The sequence below is a fragment of the Capsicum annuum genome, chromosome 2 (assembly GCF_002878395.1).
Source record: "Capsicum annuum cultivar UCD-10X-F1 chromosome 2, UCD10Xv1.1, whole genome shotgun sequence".
Classification (NCBI taxonomy): domain Eukaryota; kingdom Viridiplantae; phylum Streptophyta; class Magnoliopsida; order Solanales; family Solanaceae; genus Capsicum; species Capsicum annuum.
In genome coordinates, this window is record NC_061112.1 from 142,450,549 (window position 1) to 142,463,890 (window position 13,342).

The 13,342-nt window shown below is 32.5% G+C and overlaps 1 long non-coding RNA gene across 1 annotated transcript; it reads right to left on the bottom strand.

Annotated features, from left to right (window-relative positions):
- Positions 1-6,113: 6,113 nt before the first annotated feature.
- LOC107860097 lies at positions 6,114-9,872 on the bottom strand. The gene is made up of 3 exons (XR_001671480.2): positions 9,287-9,872; positions 7,914-8,013; positions 6,114-6,814 (listed from the first exon to the last, which is right to left on the bottom strand). It is a non-coding gene; the product is annotated as an uncharacterized LOC107860097 (long non-coding RNA).
- Between the last annotated feature and the right edge of the window lie 3,470 nt (positions 9,873-13,342).

Consider the following 13,342-nt stretch of genomic DNA (forward strand, 5'->3'; position numbering starts at 1 on the left):
TTTAGCATACTAGATGAGTTGGTCATATGATTGGAAGCTCCAGAATCAACAAGCTAAAAATTAGATGCAAGATCATTACTTTGTAGCCCTAAAGCTGAAAAGGCTGACATGATCATTTGTCTTACCATTTCAGGAGTAAGAACTTGTCCCGAAGATGAGTTCTAAGTAGTGAAACCATTTGTCCCAGCTTGAAAAGTATTAACCTTACGGTTTTGAAGGCGTGTGAGACACTCTATGATAATGTGTCCTTGTTGTTTGCAATAATTACAAAACTTCTTGCCACAATTGCTAGCAATATGACCATATTTCTTGCAACTGTAGCATTGAGTTCTAGTCATATCCCTACCCTTTCATTTACCTTGGACAACAAATGCAACAACAATATCATCAACTTGCTTGAAAGCATTTTGTGTGACAAAACAATGCTCTTCCCAAAGTAATTCCCTTAAACAAACATCCCATGAGGGAAACGGGTCACGATTCATCAAGTGGGAGCAAACAGTCTCAAACTCAGAGCGTAACTTCATCAAAAATTGATCTCGCTTGCTTTGCTCGTGAACTTTTTGAACTACAGAGAGAAATTCGGCCGGTATTTTGGCATAAACAATATCTGTAAATTCAGCCCAAAAGTTCTGAAATCCAGAAAAATAATCCTGAATAGAAAGATCTTCTTAAGAGTAATTAGCAATTTCATACTCTAAGTGATAGCGTCGGGCACTATTATCTTGTTTGTAAACCCTTTGTAAATAATTCCACATGGCTTTAGCTGTCTTATAAGGCCTGACATTAAGAACAATAAGAGGGTCAATTGACCCTAAAATCCATGTCATCACCCGAGCATCTTTAATCTTCCATTCACCTAACTTTTTAGGATCAGTAGGAGCAGGATCGGCTCCAACTATATGGTCCCATAGTTCTTTTCCAGTGACAAATAACTGAAACCAAAACTCCCATGACAAGAAATTCTTTCCAGTGAAACGAACACTAAATGGTTCAAACTGATATGAAGTCATATTTATGAAAACTAGAAACACTGACTCAAAAAGAATAACTAAAATGACCAAGATCGAAATCCAAGGTGTTAATTGCCGAGGAACAATCAACAAAAACCAAAATTTTCCAAAAAGACTAAAAGAAACCACAAATAAACTCTATGAAACAAGACAGCCAAGAGAAGGCTCTGATACCATGTCAATTTTCTGCTGAATTCCCCTCAATATTGAGAGTCTTGTCATTAATGAGAAAATATTCAATGATTACATCCCTAAAGATCCGTTTTTCTATCCCTAAAGATCAGCTTTTCTATCCCTCTAAATCCGCTATTCTATCTCACCAAATCTACTCTTACTAAAGTCACTATTAATCTCCTTAACTACTAAATCAAATCTATATAATTACACCAATATACAACAATATATGATTACATTAATATACAATATTTACATCATGCTAACACTAATACCCACGGAAAGTCGTGAAAAATTCATAATTCCTGTTGTTTCGCTCATTTGGCTTACAAAAAGGCTCCTTTCGCCCCTCCAAAGCTTATAGATCCATTTAATAGGTCATCAGGGGTCCGCCCAAGATGTTAACCCAAAAATAATTTCAAATCTTGAACACCCCAACAATCCGTGGGCTAACACCCATCGAAAGTCACAAAAGTTTTATAATTCCTGTCGTTTCGCTCATTTGGGCAACAAAAAGTCTCCTCCCATTATGCATGCTCATTTGTCCTACAACAAGGCTCATCCTGCCCCTCCAAAACCTATAGACCATTTAATAGGTCGACAGGTCCTGTCCAAAAAGTTTTGTCAAACACCCATATAATCAATTTTTTTACACCCAAATAACCAAATTGCTCAAACATTCACTCAAAATAATATAAAAATAAAGATCAAACACCTAAAGATCCACATTTAGCGTCTAATCACGAGTCCTTCGAATAAGCCAACTCAAATATGAGATTTGTTATGATTTTTTTTTTATCTATTGTTTCCCAACCCTGTCCATGCAAATTTTTTACCTCCAAATATTTGACACAATTTATGGTGTAAAATCCAATAATCAACATACAATGTTTAACCGTTTTCACCGATTTCAATTCACCATAATCTGCAGCAACTGGTCTATATAGATGTCCTATATAATTATTAATTTATTATTAAAAAGCTATTATCCTCGACAATCAATCCAAGATATATATCAACTTTGGACAAGAGTACCTCGCCTTTAAAACTATAAAAACTTAAACAATTTATACTTCCAATCATTCAAGGGTGGCTCTCAAGGGTGAGACTAATAAAACATTTGCTTCAGGTCTTCGAAATTTTGAAGCCTAAAAAATTTTAATAGTAAATTTTATGATTTCAGTTTCACTTGAAATAATAATAAAAGATTGTGAGATATGGTTAAAAAAAATTATTCGAAAAAAAAAGAAGTAAAGAAAGAAAATTCTATATGTTATAAATGAATTTATATTACGGTGAATGTCTATAAAAAATATAGATAAAATTTATCAAGATCTATCAATATCTAGTTGATAATAAAAATCACTCTCTCTTCCCTCTCTATTATTCTTTTCTCTACTTTACATTTCATAACACTATCTAATTTTAATAAAAATATTTTAGAACTTTGAATTAAATAACTCAAACTTCATATTAATAATAAAGTTTTAACAATAACATCCAATCTAATGTATTGAAAAGAAATGACTAATATCTTATTAATTAGAATAAATTTGAGAAAATACATCGAATCACCCCTGAACTTGCAGTCAAAACTTACTTTAGACCCTTAACTAGTCGGGCAATTATATACCCCCTTAACGACTTTTAAATGAATTTTATACCACCCTTATAATATTATACTACTCTCACTACGGAGAGTGCAATACACTCGCGCCACGCTATAGCCACATCAGCACCACGTAAATATATATATATATATATATATATATATATATATTAACCTTTCTTCTCCACAGCCCCCCTCCCTCAGCCCCCTCCCCTAACCTCCATCCCTTTCTTTTTCTTTCTTGAATATGCATTCCAAAGAAACTGCCATTACATTCAAAACGGACTTCACAAACAATCAAAGCTGAATAAACTTTACAAAAAATGATTCAAACTAATAGTGGATTCAAAGAAAGAAATCAAGAACTCAAATCCAAGCCCCATAAACTGTCATTTCATTCAAAATGGATTCTAAAACAGATCAAAATTGAACACACTTTGCTTAAATGATTCAAATTTTAAAGCTCTGAAACAAAAACAAGAACTCAAATTTAAGCACCAGAATAAAAATTCAACAAATGATTAATCCATTAGTAAAAACAAAAAAATCAGATGGAAAATAAAAGTTTCAGTTTTCTATCAAGAAGAGCAAAAGAACAAACAACTTTGGTCTTTAACCAGTTTAATCATAAAAAAACAATCGCTTTTCAAGAAAAACTTCAAAATTCAAACCCCACCATCTTCAATAAATATCACTAAAATTGACTTGAATTAACTTGAGCAAATCCAATAATAAACTAAATACAAGTACATGATCACAAAAACACACCAATATACAAAATTCAAATCCAAATTCCTTCTCATTTACCAAAATCCAAATCCCAAAACTCCCAAATTCTCAATCTTTTACTCAAAAATATCAACAGAAATGGCACAAACAATTCCAAATTCAGAAATGACATTGATAGTATTCGCCAGCGACGGCAGCACTAGCAGCGCGGATGATGAGGCAATTTGAAAGGTTGCGCAGTAGGTTGAAGCGGCTGGTGGCGGCATGAATTTAGGATACTGGTGGCGCGGTGGCGACGTGGTTTTGGGAGGTTGGTGGCATCAGCGCTGGTCGCTGCGTCGATCGGAGATGAAAGGAGTTCGTGGGAGAGAAGAGAGGATTTTTTTGTTTTCTTTTTCTTTTTCTGAATATATATATATATATATATATATTAAGGTAGGCCCTTTTTTAAAAAAAATAAATTTACGCGTTTTTCTTTTTTCTTTTTTTTTGTCACGTCAGCCGACAGGGTTGAAATTAATTCACTTAAAAGTTGTTAAGGGGGTATATAATTGCCCGACTAGTTAAGGGTCTAAAGTAAGTTTTGGCGGCAAGTTTTCTCATTAAATTTTTGTTTTTATTAATAATCATATTAATATATGAAGTTAAAGGTCATGTATCTTTTAAAAATATTACGTCCAAAACAACTAATATGGAACAATAAAAAAGACAACTTTAAATTATTACAATATTATTTTATATGTATGTATATATACTTAAGTCCTGTCTTTTATGCCACTAATTTTATTGAGACCAACACATAAATGAACCAAAAAAACAACAAACGTCAAACTTCTTCTAAATCTATTATCTCACCAATTAAGTCCATACGTATTTTTTACTTCAAAATAATCCTCAATAGTATCGTCGTCATTGACATAGATGCAAAATCCAAATCCAATTATCAATATGTCGTGTTTATACTTTTTCAAATTCAATCCAGCAATAACTTCATCTCTTTTAGTGTTCCCGTATAAATGTCCTATACATTTATACAAAAAATATATAATATATTAGTAAAAAGTTATTATTATCCATGATATATAACAAATTAACAACTTTGAACATGATTATTCGTGCTCTGAATCTCTGAAAATTTGATAAAGCGTACATACTTCCAACCATTGGATGATCACATTGTATTTCATTAATGCTTCCAACCATTAGATGGCCACATTGTATTTCATTACATTAATTGACACTCGTTCGCTATCATCCACCCTTTAATAATAAAGATTTTATATGATTCATTTTTATTTTTTCAAAAAATAGAGAATATCTGAACATCTGGAATTCTATCACTAGTACCCTGTGATAGTTATTCAATCGATATATCCCAAGTCTCTTAATGATTTCGAAATATTGTGAGCTGAAGAAATCACATTGATTTACGTTGTGAGATGAAATAATTCAGTCGGAACGTCATCCGAGAGATGTTGGAGCGAACGTCATCCAAGAGATGTTGGAGTGAAAGTATAATGGACACCCAATCTCTTTGGTATACAGAGCAGCAATAACGATTCAGGCAAAGTAACTACAATTACCTGCAATAATAGAAAGTTGTAGGACACTTATTGACTGTGGATAATGGGCTATTGGGATGTGTTGTGTAATTTATAATTGAATTCGGTCTTAGATAAAATAAGTAGGCTGCTCGCTTTTAATACTTGAATTTGTATTTATATATATTTGTATATTTATAATATTTTAAATTGCTCCAACAGAAACTAAGAAACTAACAAAAGATCTTTGGTTTTGAATGTAGGTTCAAATGTTTTAGGATGGCATGGACCACCAAATCCTGATTATCAGTGATGGAACACCACCATCTTCAATGCTGGAAGATAACAAATAAGAGAAATCCATATTCAAAAACAGATGATAAAAGTTAACAAAAAACTAGCTCAAATTCTATTGTGGATTATATTGCGATTGCTGGCTTTTAATCATCTTAGGGTTTAGAATTTTGCCTTAATTTATAGAGGTAGAGATTTAGGAGTCGATTAGAGAGCTGAGTCGTCTAGTTGACGGAGCTCGATAGACCGATCCGATCCCACCAGTGCATGGGACCGGATCGGACTCAAATAGCAAAAAAAAAATTTTCCAACCTGAAGGCCTGCCCAAATAGTAAAAAGTTGTGTTTGGCCTTTGAGGCCGTGATGACTATAATGTCTCTTTTAGCCGGTCCCATACAAATGTTCTACTATTATTGTTCATAATATGTAACAAACTAACAACTTTGAACAGGATTACCCAGCCTCTGAATCTCGGAAAGACATACATGCTTCCAACCATTGAATAGTCACATATTATTTCATTAATCGACATTCCGTCGCTTTAATCCACTCTTTAATAATCTTTAATAAATATTTTTTTTTTTTCAGAAACTGCAAACAAAAACTATTAGTATAACACTATTAAATATAATTTATTTTATTTTTCTTAAGAAAAGAATACCTGAACATCTTGAATTCTACCACTAGTCCGGCAAAACATTAAATCAACAAATATCTTGAATTCTATCACTGGTTTGGCGAAACATTAAATCAACAAACTAAAATAGAGTAAATTTCATTAAATCTCCAAACAAAAATAGAGTAAATTTCATTAAATAAACAAACAAAAATAGAGTAAATTTCAGATTTAGGAAAATCACTCTACATAGAAGAAAATTTATACTAATTTTATTTGGAATATATAAACCAAAAAAAAATACAAAGGAATGAAAAATGTTCACTAAGCGTGCTCATATGTTAACTTTACCGTTGTAGTCAAATGATATCCAATTTCGAAAACCGAATTAGATTCTTTCCACTATTATATGTCCAATCATACTCCAATTTTCTATCACGAATATGTTGCTTATCCCGCAATTAAATGAAGCTAAGTCTTTTTTTGTCTTTAATATCAGACAAAAGACTTCTCTTTGTTTTGCTTCATCCAACTGGTTGTGGATAATTATCCGGTCGACATATCCCAAGTCTCTTGATGATTTCGCAACATTATAAAATGAAGAAATCGCCTTGATCTTGATGATTTCGGAATATTATGAGCTGAATTAATCACCTTGATCTACGTTGTTCTACACTGTTAGATGAAGAAATTCATTCAGAACGTCATCCAAGAGATGTTGGAGTGACAGTATAATGGGACGCCCAATCTCTTTGGTATACAGAGCAACAACGCACGCTCAACCTCTTTGGTATACAGAGCACCAATGCTTCAATACATGCAAAGTAAGTACAAGTACCTGCAATAATGGCAAAGTAAGTACAAGTACCTGCAATAATAGAGGCTGGTGGATAATTGGCTATTGGATGTGTTGTATAATTTATAAATTGTATTTGGGCTTAAATAAAATAAATGGTTGCTCGCTTTTAATACGCGTATTTGTATTTATATATATATATTTGAATATATACTGTATTTTTAAATTGCTACCAAAAAAATTGAGAAACTAACAAAAAAATCTTTGGTTTTGAATGTTTACATAAATCAGTTTCATGGACCACCACATCATGCTCATCAGTGATGAACACCACCATCTTTAATGTTGCAAGACAAGAAAATCAATATTCTAAAAAAGATAATAAAAGTAAACGAAAAATCACTTCAGATTCTGTTGCGACAGTTGGTTGTCAATCGAATTCTGTTGTGGATTTTGTTGTGACAGTTGGTTGTCAATTTAGGAGATGATAAAAGTAAATGAAAACTCACATCGGATTCTGTTGTAGATTTTGTTGCGACAGTTGGTAGAGGAGATTTAGGAGTCAATTAGGGAGCTGAGTTGTCTAGTTAATGGAGCCCGGCAGACCGATCCGGTCCCACCGCTGCACGGGACTGGATCTGATCCGATAGCAAAAAAATTTTTTTCCAGACTAAAGGCCTGCCCTAATTGGAAAAGGTTGTTTTGAACCTTCGAGGCCCTAACGGCTATAATGTCGTAGGTCCAACGACCAAATAAACCTTTTGACTATTTTTTTTTAAATTGATTTAATTTTTTTCCTATAAATACATGTCATTTCAAATATTTTTTCCATAACTTACAATCTCAATCTCTCTCATTTATTCTATTTATCTCTTAAATTGCTCAATTTTATTATATTATTTTGCATTTACAAAATATCAAGGGTAAGTTTTCAAAAGTCTTTAATATCATTTCATGGTTCACTAATTTTCAAAAATTGTCAAGCAAATTTTTATTCACATTCTTTTTCTGCTTTTTTTTATTGTTCAGTTATGGATTTTCTCCGTGTTTGTTGATTTCTCTCTCTTTTTCTCTTTTTGAGATACAAACACTACAACAACATTTTTAAAATGCTCCTAAAAGAAAAGACTAAGAAACTAACCAGAACTTTCATGCTTTTAAACATTTGCATAAGTCAGGTCAGAATGTCTTAGGATGGCTTCTACCACCACACTGTTGGCATCAGTGACGAACACCACCATCTTCCAATAAAAAAATCATATTCAGATAACGATTGAAAAGAAAAATCATATTCAAAAAATGATTGTACAAGGAGGGAGACTAGGCCAAGACCTCAAAAAAAAAAACACAAAAGAAATCTTGAAGATGGATAAAACTAAATGAAAAATTACCTTGCGAGTGATTGCGGGCTGCTGGCTGACAAAAACAAAATGGGACTTAAGGGTAGGGGTGTGCATCGGTAGATTTGGTTTGGTTTTATGTGTTATTGGTTCGGTTTATCGATTTTTGATTTTTAAATATGTAAAATCAATAACCAACCAATAAGATATTTTCTTATCGGTTTCGGTTTATTTGTTTTTGATCCTTAACAGTTCAGTTTTCGGTTTAACCAATAAGAAAATACTTATAAAATAGAACTAGCAACAACTAACATAAAAAAATAAAATCTTAGTTACCGCCAAAATCCTACGCAATGCATTTTAGTTTACAAGAATCTTCAAACTTGAACTAAATGTTAGTTAGAAAAAAAATTAAATCCTAATTGTTGGAAGCTATAAATGCTTCAAGCTGTTCAATACGATAATAGCCGAGCTTTATATTGTGCCTTTGTTGCCCTAAATAGGTTAATACTTTGTAAATCACTGAATTTTGAATAAGTAGTGAATATAATATATATACATACACATATCTATATATATATATATAGAGAGAGAGAGATATTTATATATATATAACATAAATAGGGATAAAACAATAATATAGTGTATCCTTATTGGGTTATTGAACCGATAACCCAATAAGCTAAAATCGAAACCAAACCGTTTACCCAATAAATTTTTTTATAAAATCAATAAAAAAATCATTAATTCAATAACCCAATACCAATAACCCAATAACATTTTTATCGATTCGATTTGTCGGTGAGTACACTTACTTAAAGGGTTTAAGTTTAGCTTTTATTTATAGGGGACTAGAGTGATTCTTTTATTTAGCGGGTCATTCCTCAATAAATATATACTTCAAACAACAACCAATGAATCAAAGCAAGCCAATCATATTCACTTTTAATCAATTTTTAATTCTTTTTTCCAAAATTTGACTTAACCCAAATTCAAGATGCTTTAGTAATTTAGAATAACAACATGAATCACGAACTAAGATAAAAAACAATCCAAACCAAATCAACAAATTCACAACATAAACGTCTCAATTGATATTAATAACACACAATCGAACACAATATTTATAACAAATATGTTTAAAGAAATGAAAGGTAGAGTTGAACAATCGAACCTCAAATTAATGCCACAAAGTGTTAAAGAAAACCAAATCTGAACTTTTTGAGAAGAAATCACGGAATTCCGATAGAACATTCAACCCAAATTTCAACTTCGATGAATCGAACTCAAACGAATTAAAAGATTACAAGCTAACCTCTACAAACCGGAAGCTCAAACAGAAATCTAACTAAAAAGGGGAGCTAGTTGTGTTTTTGGAATCGACGTAAAAATGGGTCGATTTTCGGTGGGTTTCTTTTGAAATCAGCGTAAAAATGGGTCAATTATTTTTTGTATTTTTGTGGCAGGTTGGTAGCTTTGAGATCCGTGGTAAGAAAAACTAGCAAGAGATGCCTTTTTTTGGTGGGTTTGAACTAGTTTGACGTTTTTTCAACGAGTTTCGATGGATTTCTGCCGCAACAGTAACCGGTGAGCGATTTCGGTGCTGATTTCGTCAAAAAATCTGAACCAATATTTCATTCTCTCCATTCACCCTTTCTTCTCTCTCTCGTTTTCTCTCTCAAATCCCCATTCTCATTCTTTTCTCGCCCAATCTCTCTCAATTCCTCTCTCTTTATGTTTTTTGCCCATAATTAATGTTTAATTCAAGAATAGGGACCCAATCAAAATTAATTAACTCCAACTAAAAAAAAATGGTAGTTCCACATTGGTTAGGGAATGAATTGGTAATTTGCTTACATGAACTTTGGCAATCCTCACGAGCTAGATTTTGGGGTAGAGTTAGGTCCAAGATTCGTCAGGTCTATCTCATTTGAGCTCTCGATCCACGCGTCAGTTGGGTCCTGTGCATGAAGAGGGGTGTTAGAGTGGTTAAAAGTTCCACATTGATTGAGAAATGGACTAGTAGTTTTCTTATATAAACTTGGACAATTCTCACCTCATGAGCTAGATTTTGGATTGATTAAGGCCGCAGATTCATTCCTCTCATAGCAAGATTGATTCAATCATCTTGTCTCAAATTCTCATCTTTGTGTCTCATTCAATCATCTTATCTCAAATTTTTCATCATGTTCAATATCCAAAATAATTTAAATTGTTAAGAAATAAGACTTGATAGGGTTGCACCAAGGATCGACTCTTAGCCCCTTTTTATTTGCCTTAGTGATGGATGTGTTGACGCAATATATTCAGGGAGGGGTGTCTTAGTGTATGTTATTTTGATGATGTGGTATTGATTGATGAAACTCGAGGAGGAGTTAATGATAAGTTGAAGATTTGGAGACAGACCCTTGAGTCTAAAGGATTTCGGTTGAGCAGGACCAAGACGAAGTACTTGGAGTGTAAGTTTAGTGATGTGTCGCAGGAGACTGACGTGGTCGTGAAGCTGGACTCTCAGGCCATTCAGAAAAGGGAGAGTTTCAAGTATCTGGGGTTGTCTATGATTTAGGGCGATGGTGAGATTAACGAGGATGTCACGCATTGTATTGGGGCAGGGTGGTTGAAATGGAGGCTTGCTTCAGGAGTTTTATGTGATAAGAAGGTGCTCCCGAATCTTAAAGGTAAGTTCTATAGAGTGGCAGTCCGACCGGCTCTGTTGTATGGAGTGGAGTATTGACCAGTTAAGAAATTCTACATCCAAAAGTTAAAGGTAATGGAGATGAGGATGTTAAGGTAGATGTGTGGTCAAACCAGGAAGGATAGGGTGAAGAATGAGATTATTTAAAAAAAGGTGGGAGTTATTTCGGTAGAGGACAAGATGCGAGAAGTGAGGTTACGGTGATTCAGGCACGTGATGAGAAGGGGTTGTGAGACACTGGCTATGGATAATTTTAGGTAGGGGAGAGGTAGGTCAAAAAAATATTGGAGAGAGGTGATTAGGCATGATATGGAGCAGTTACAACTTCTGGAGGTCATGACTCTTGATGGGAAGGTGTGGAGGATGCAGATTAGGGTAGAGGGTTAGGGGGTGGAAGGGTGTCGGTATGTATTTGTGTCTGAAGTTTATTGTTCGTAGGTGTTGAGTGTTGTCTATGATTTTAGATTTATAATTTTAGTATTAGCTTGTGACTAGTGTTGTTAGTTTATTTTGCATACTGTACAAGTTTATATGCATTTATGTATTGTGTTTGTTATATTGTTATTGGTCCTAAGCCGAGGGTCTATCGAAAACAGTCTCTCTACTTCATCTAAGGTAGTGGTATGGATTGTGTACACTCTACCCTTTCCAAACCCCACTATGTGGAAATACACTGGGTATGTTGTTGCTGCTAAGAAATCAGGCCATACAGTTAATGAATTTTCTGCTAATTTTAAATTTATAAAGCAGAAAAAAATTTCAAGAGAAAGTTCAAGTCAACAACAGTTTCGACACTGCTAAGGAATAGGTAGACAATAGTGTTTCAAACATCATGTCCTTGACTCAAAAATTTGTGGAACGACTTTTAGACCTTCTTCAACAATTAAATATTGTAAATGAAGATAGAAATACTCCTCAAGTTACTGTCAATGTGAAGGTTGCAGGTAAAACTAAGTTTTTCAGTTCTTATGCACACCTAGTAAACATTGACAATAATTCTTGGTTATTAGATAATGGAACTACTCAGCATATGATTCACAATAAATCAATTCTTTCAAATTTTAAGGCCTTGCCTAGAGCACTCATGGTAAAATCTTCCTAATTCATACAAAGTAAGGGTAACTCGTTTAGTAACAGTTCGTGCATTACTAAATGTTATCTTAGACAATGTTTTATATATTACTTCTTTCAAGTATAATCTCTTGTCTATACAGAAATTATGTAGACAACTCAATAATTATGTGTTATTCACTTCTATTTCTTATTTTATGTTTCAGGGTCCTTCTCAGAAGAGCACATTAAAAATTGTTAGAGAGAAAAGAGGACTTTACATACTCAAATTAAAACAGTCAAATTTAGTTTGTTTCTTACTTCCTTTATATTTGCTCTTTATATTTATTTTTTAAACTATGCGGTTAGATAATTTATCATGATTTTCTCAAATTAAAAAGATCAACAAATATAGAAAATGGAATAATAAACAAGAGAAAAGAGTTGGATATTAGTTAGTATGTCTAGAAAAAGACAAAAAGTTAATATGTCTAGGATCCATTCATCATGTACAATTAAATGTTTAAACATAATTAATAGTATATATACATAGTGGCGGATCAACATTATAATTTGGGGTGTTCTTACACCCACTAAATTCGATGTGGAATTGATATAATTACATAAAAAATATACGAAAATAAGTATAAAATATATAAAAGACCCACTCTAACAAAAAGTTTATTAGGTGCATTAGCATTTAGATTGATCTTAAGGTGCTTCATTGGAAGTGTTGACTCGGGTTCGAATCTCATTGAGGTCATTTTTTATGAAAATTCTGAATTATAAGATAAACGATCTCAAGCTAATATATATAAACAACCAAACTAACTAACAAAGATCACTGACCCATTTGCTTGTAAATGTCGTTCATTTTTTTTTACACTTTAAAATATCGTAATATGGATTGCGCTTGAGATTGTTGAGATTTGTCTATAAATATCGTTTCATCTACGATATATTTTCATAAATAAACTTTATATATTTTGTCCTTCGTAGGGTGAAAAGAACTTGTAAAAGTACCTTTTCATTTTGTGATGTTATTATATTTTGTTTCATGATACTAATATAACATATTTGTATGTTTGAGATATATAATGATATTTAGTTGCAGTGCGATTTCATCATCAAGCAAACATTTGTCGTTAATAAATTAATATCTTTTACTTATCATATATAAAAATATTAATTCTATAGATTTTTAGTTTCTTATTTTAATGAAATAGTAGGAAATATTTATATTTAGATTAGAAAAAATAATGTAGATTTCTGACTTTATTCGAAATAATGATATTGTCTTTTATTTTTTTCTCAATCTACACAATCGAAATACTTTACATCATTTGAAGTAAGTCGTTCATATGTACAGAGTTGAATTATAAAAAGTAAAAATAACATAAATCTCAACCTTATTAGAACTATTTACACCCTCTCCCACTTCCTTAATTACTTTACTCTCTCTCGGTTCATATACATAACAAGACC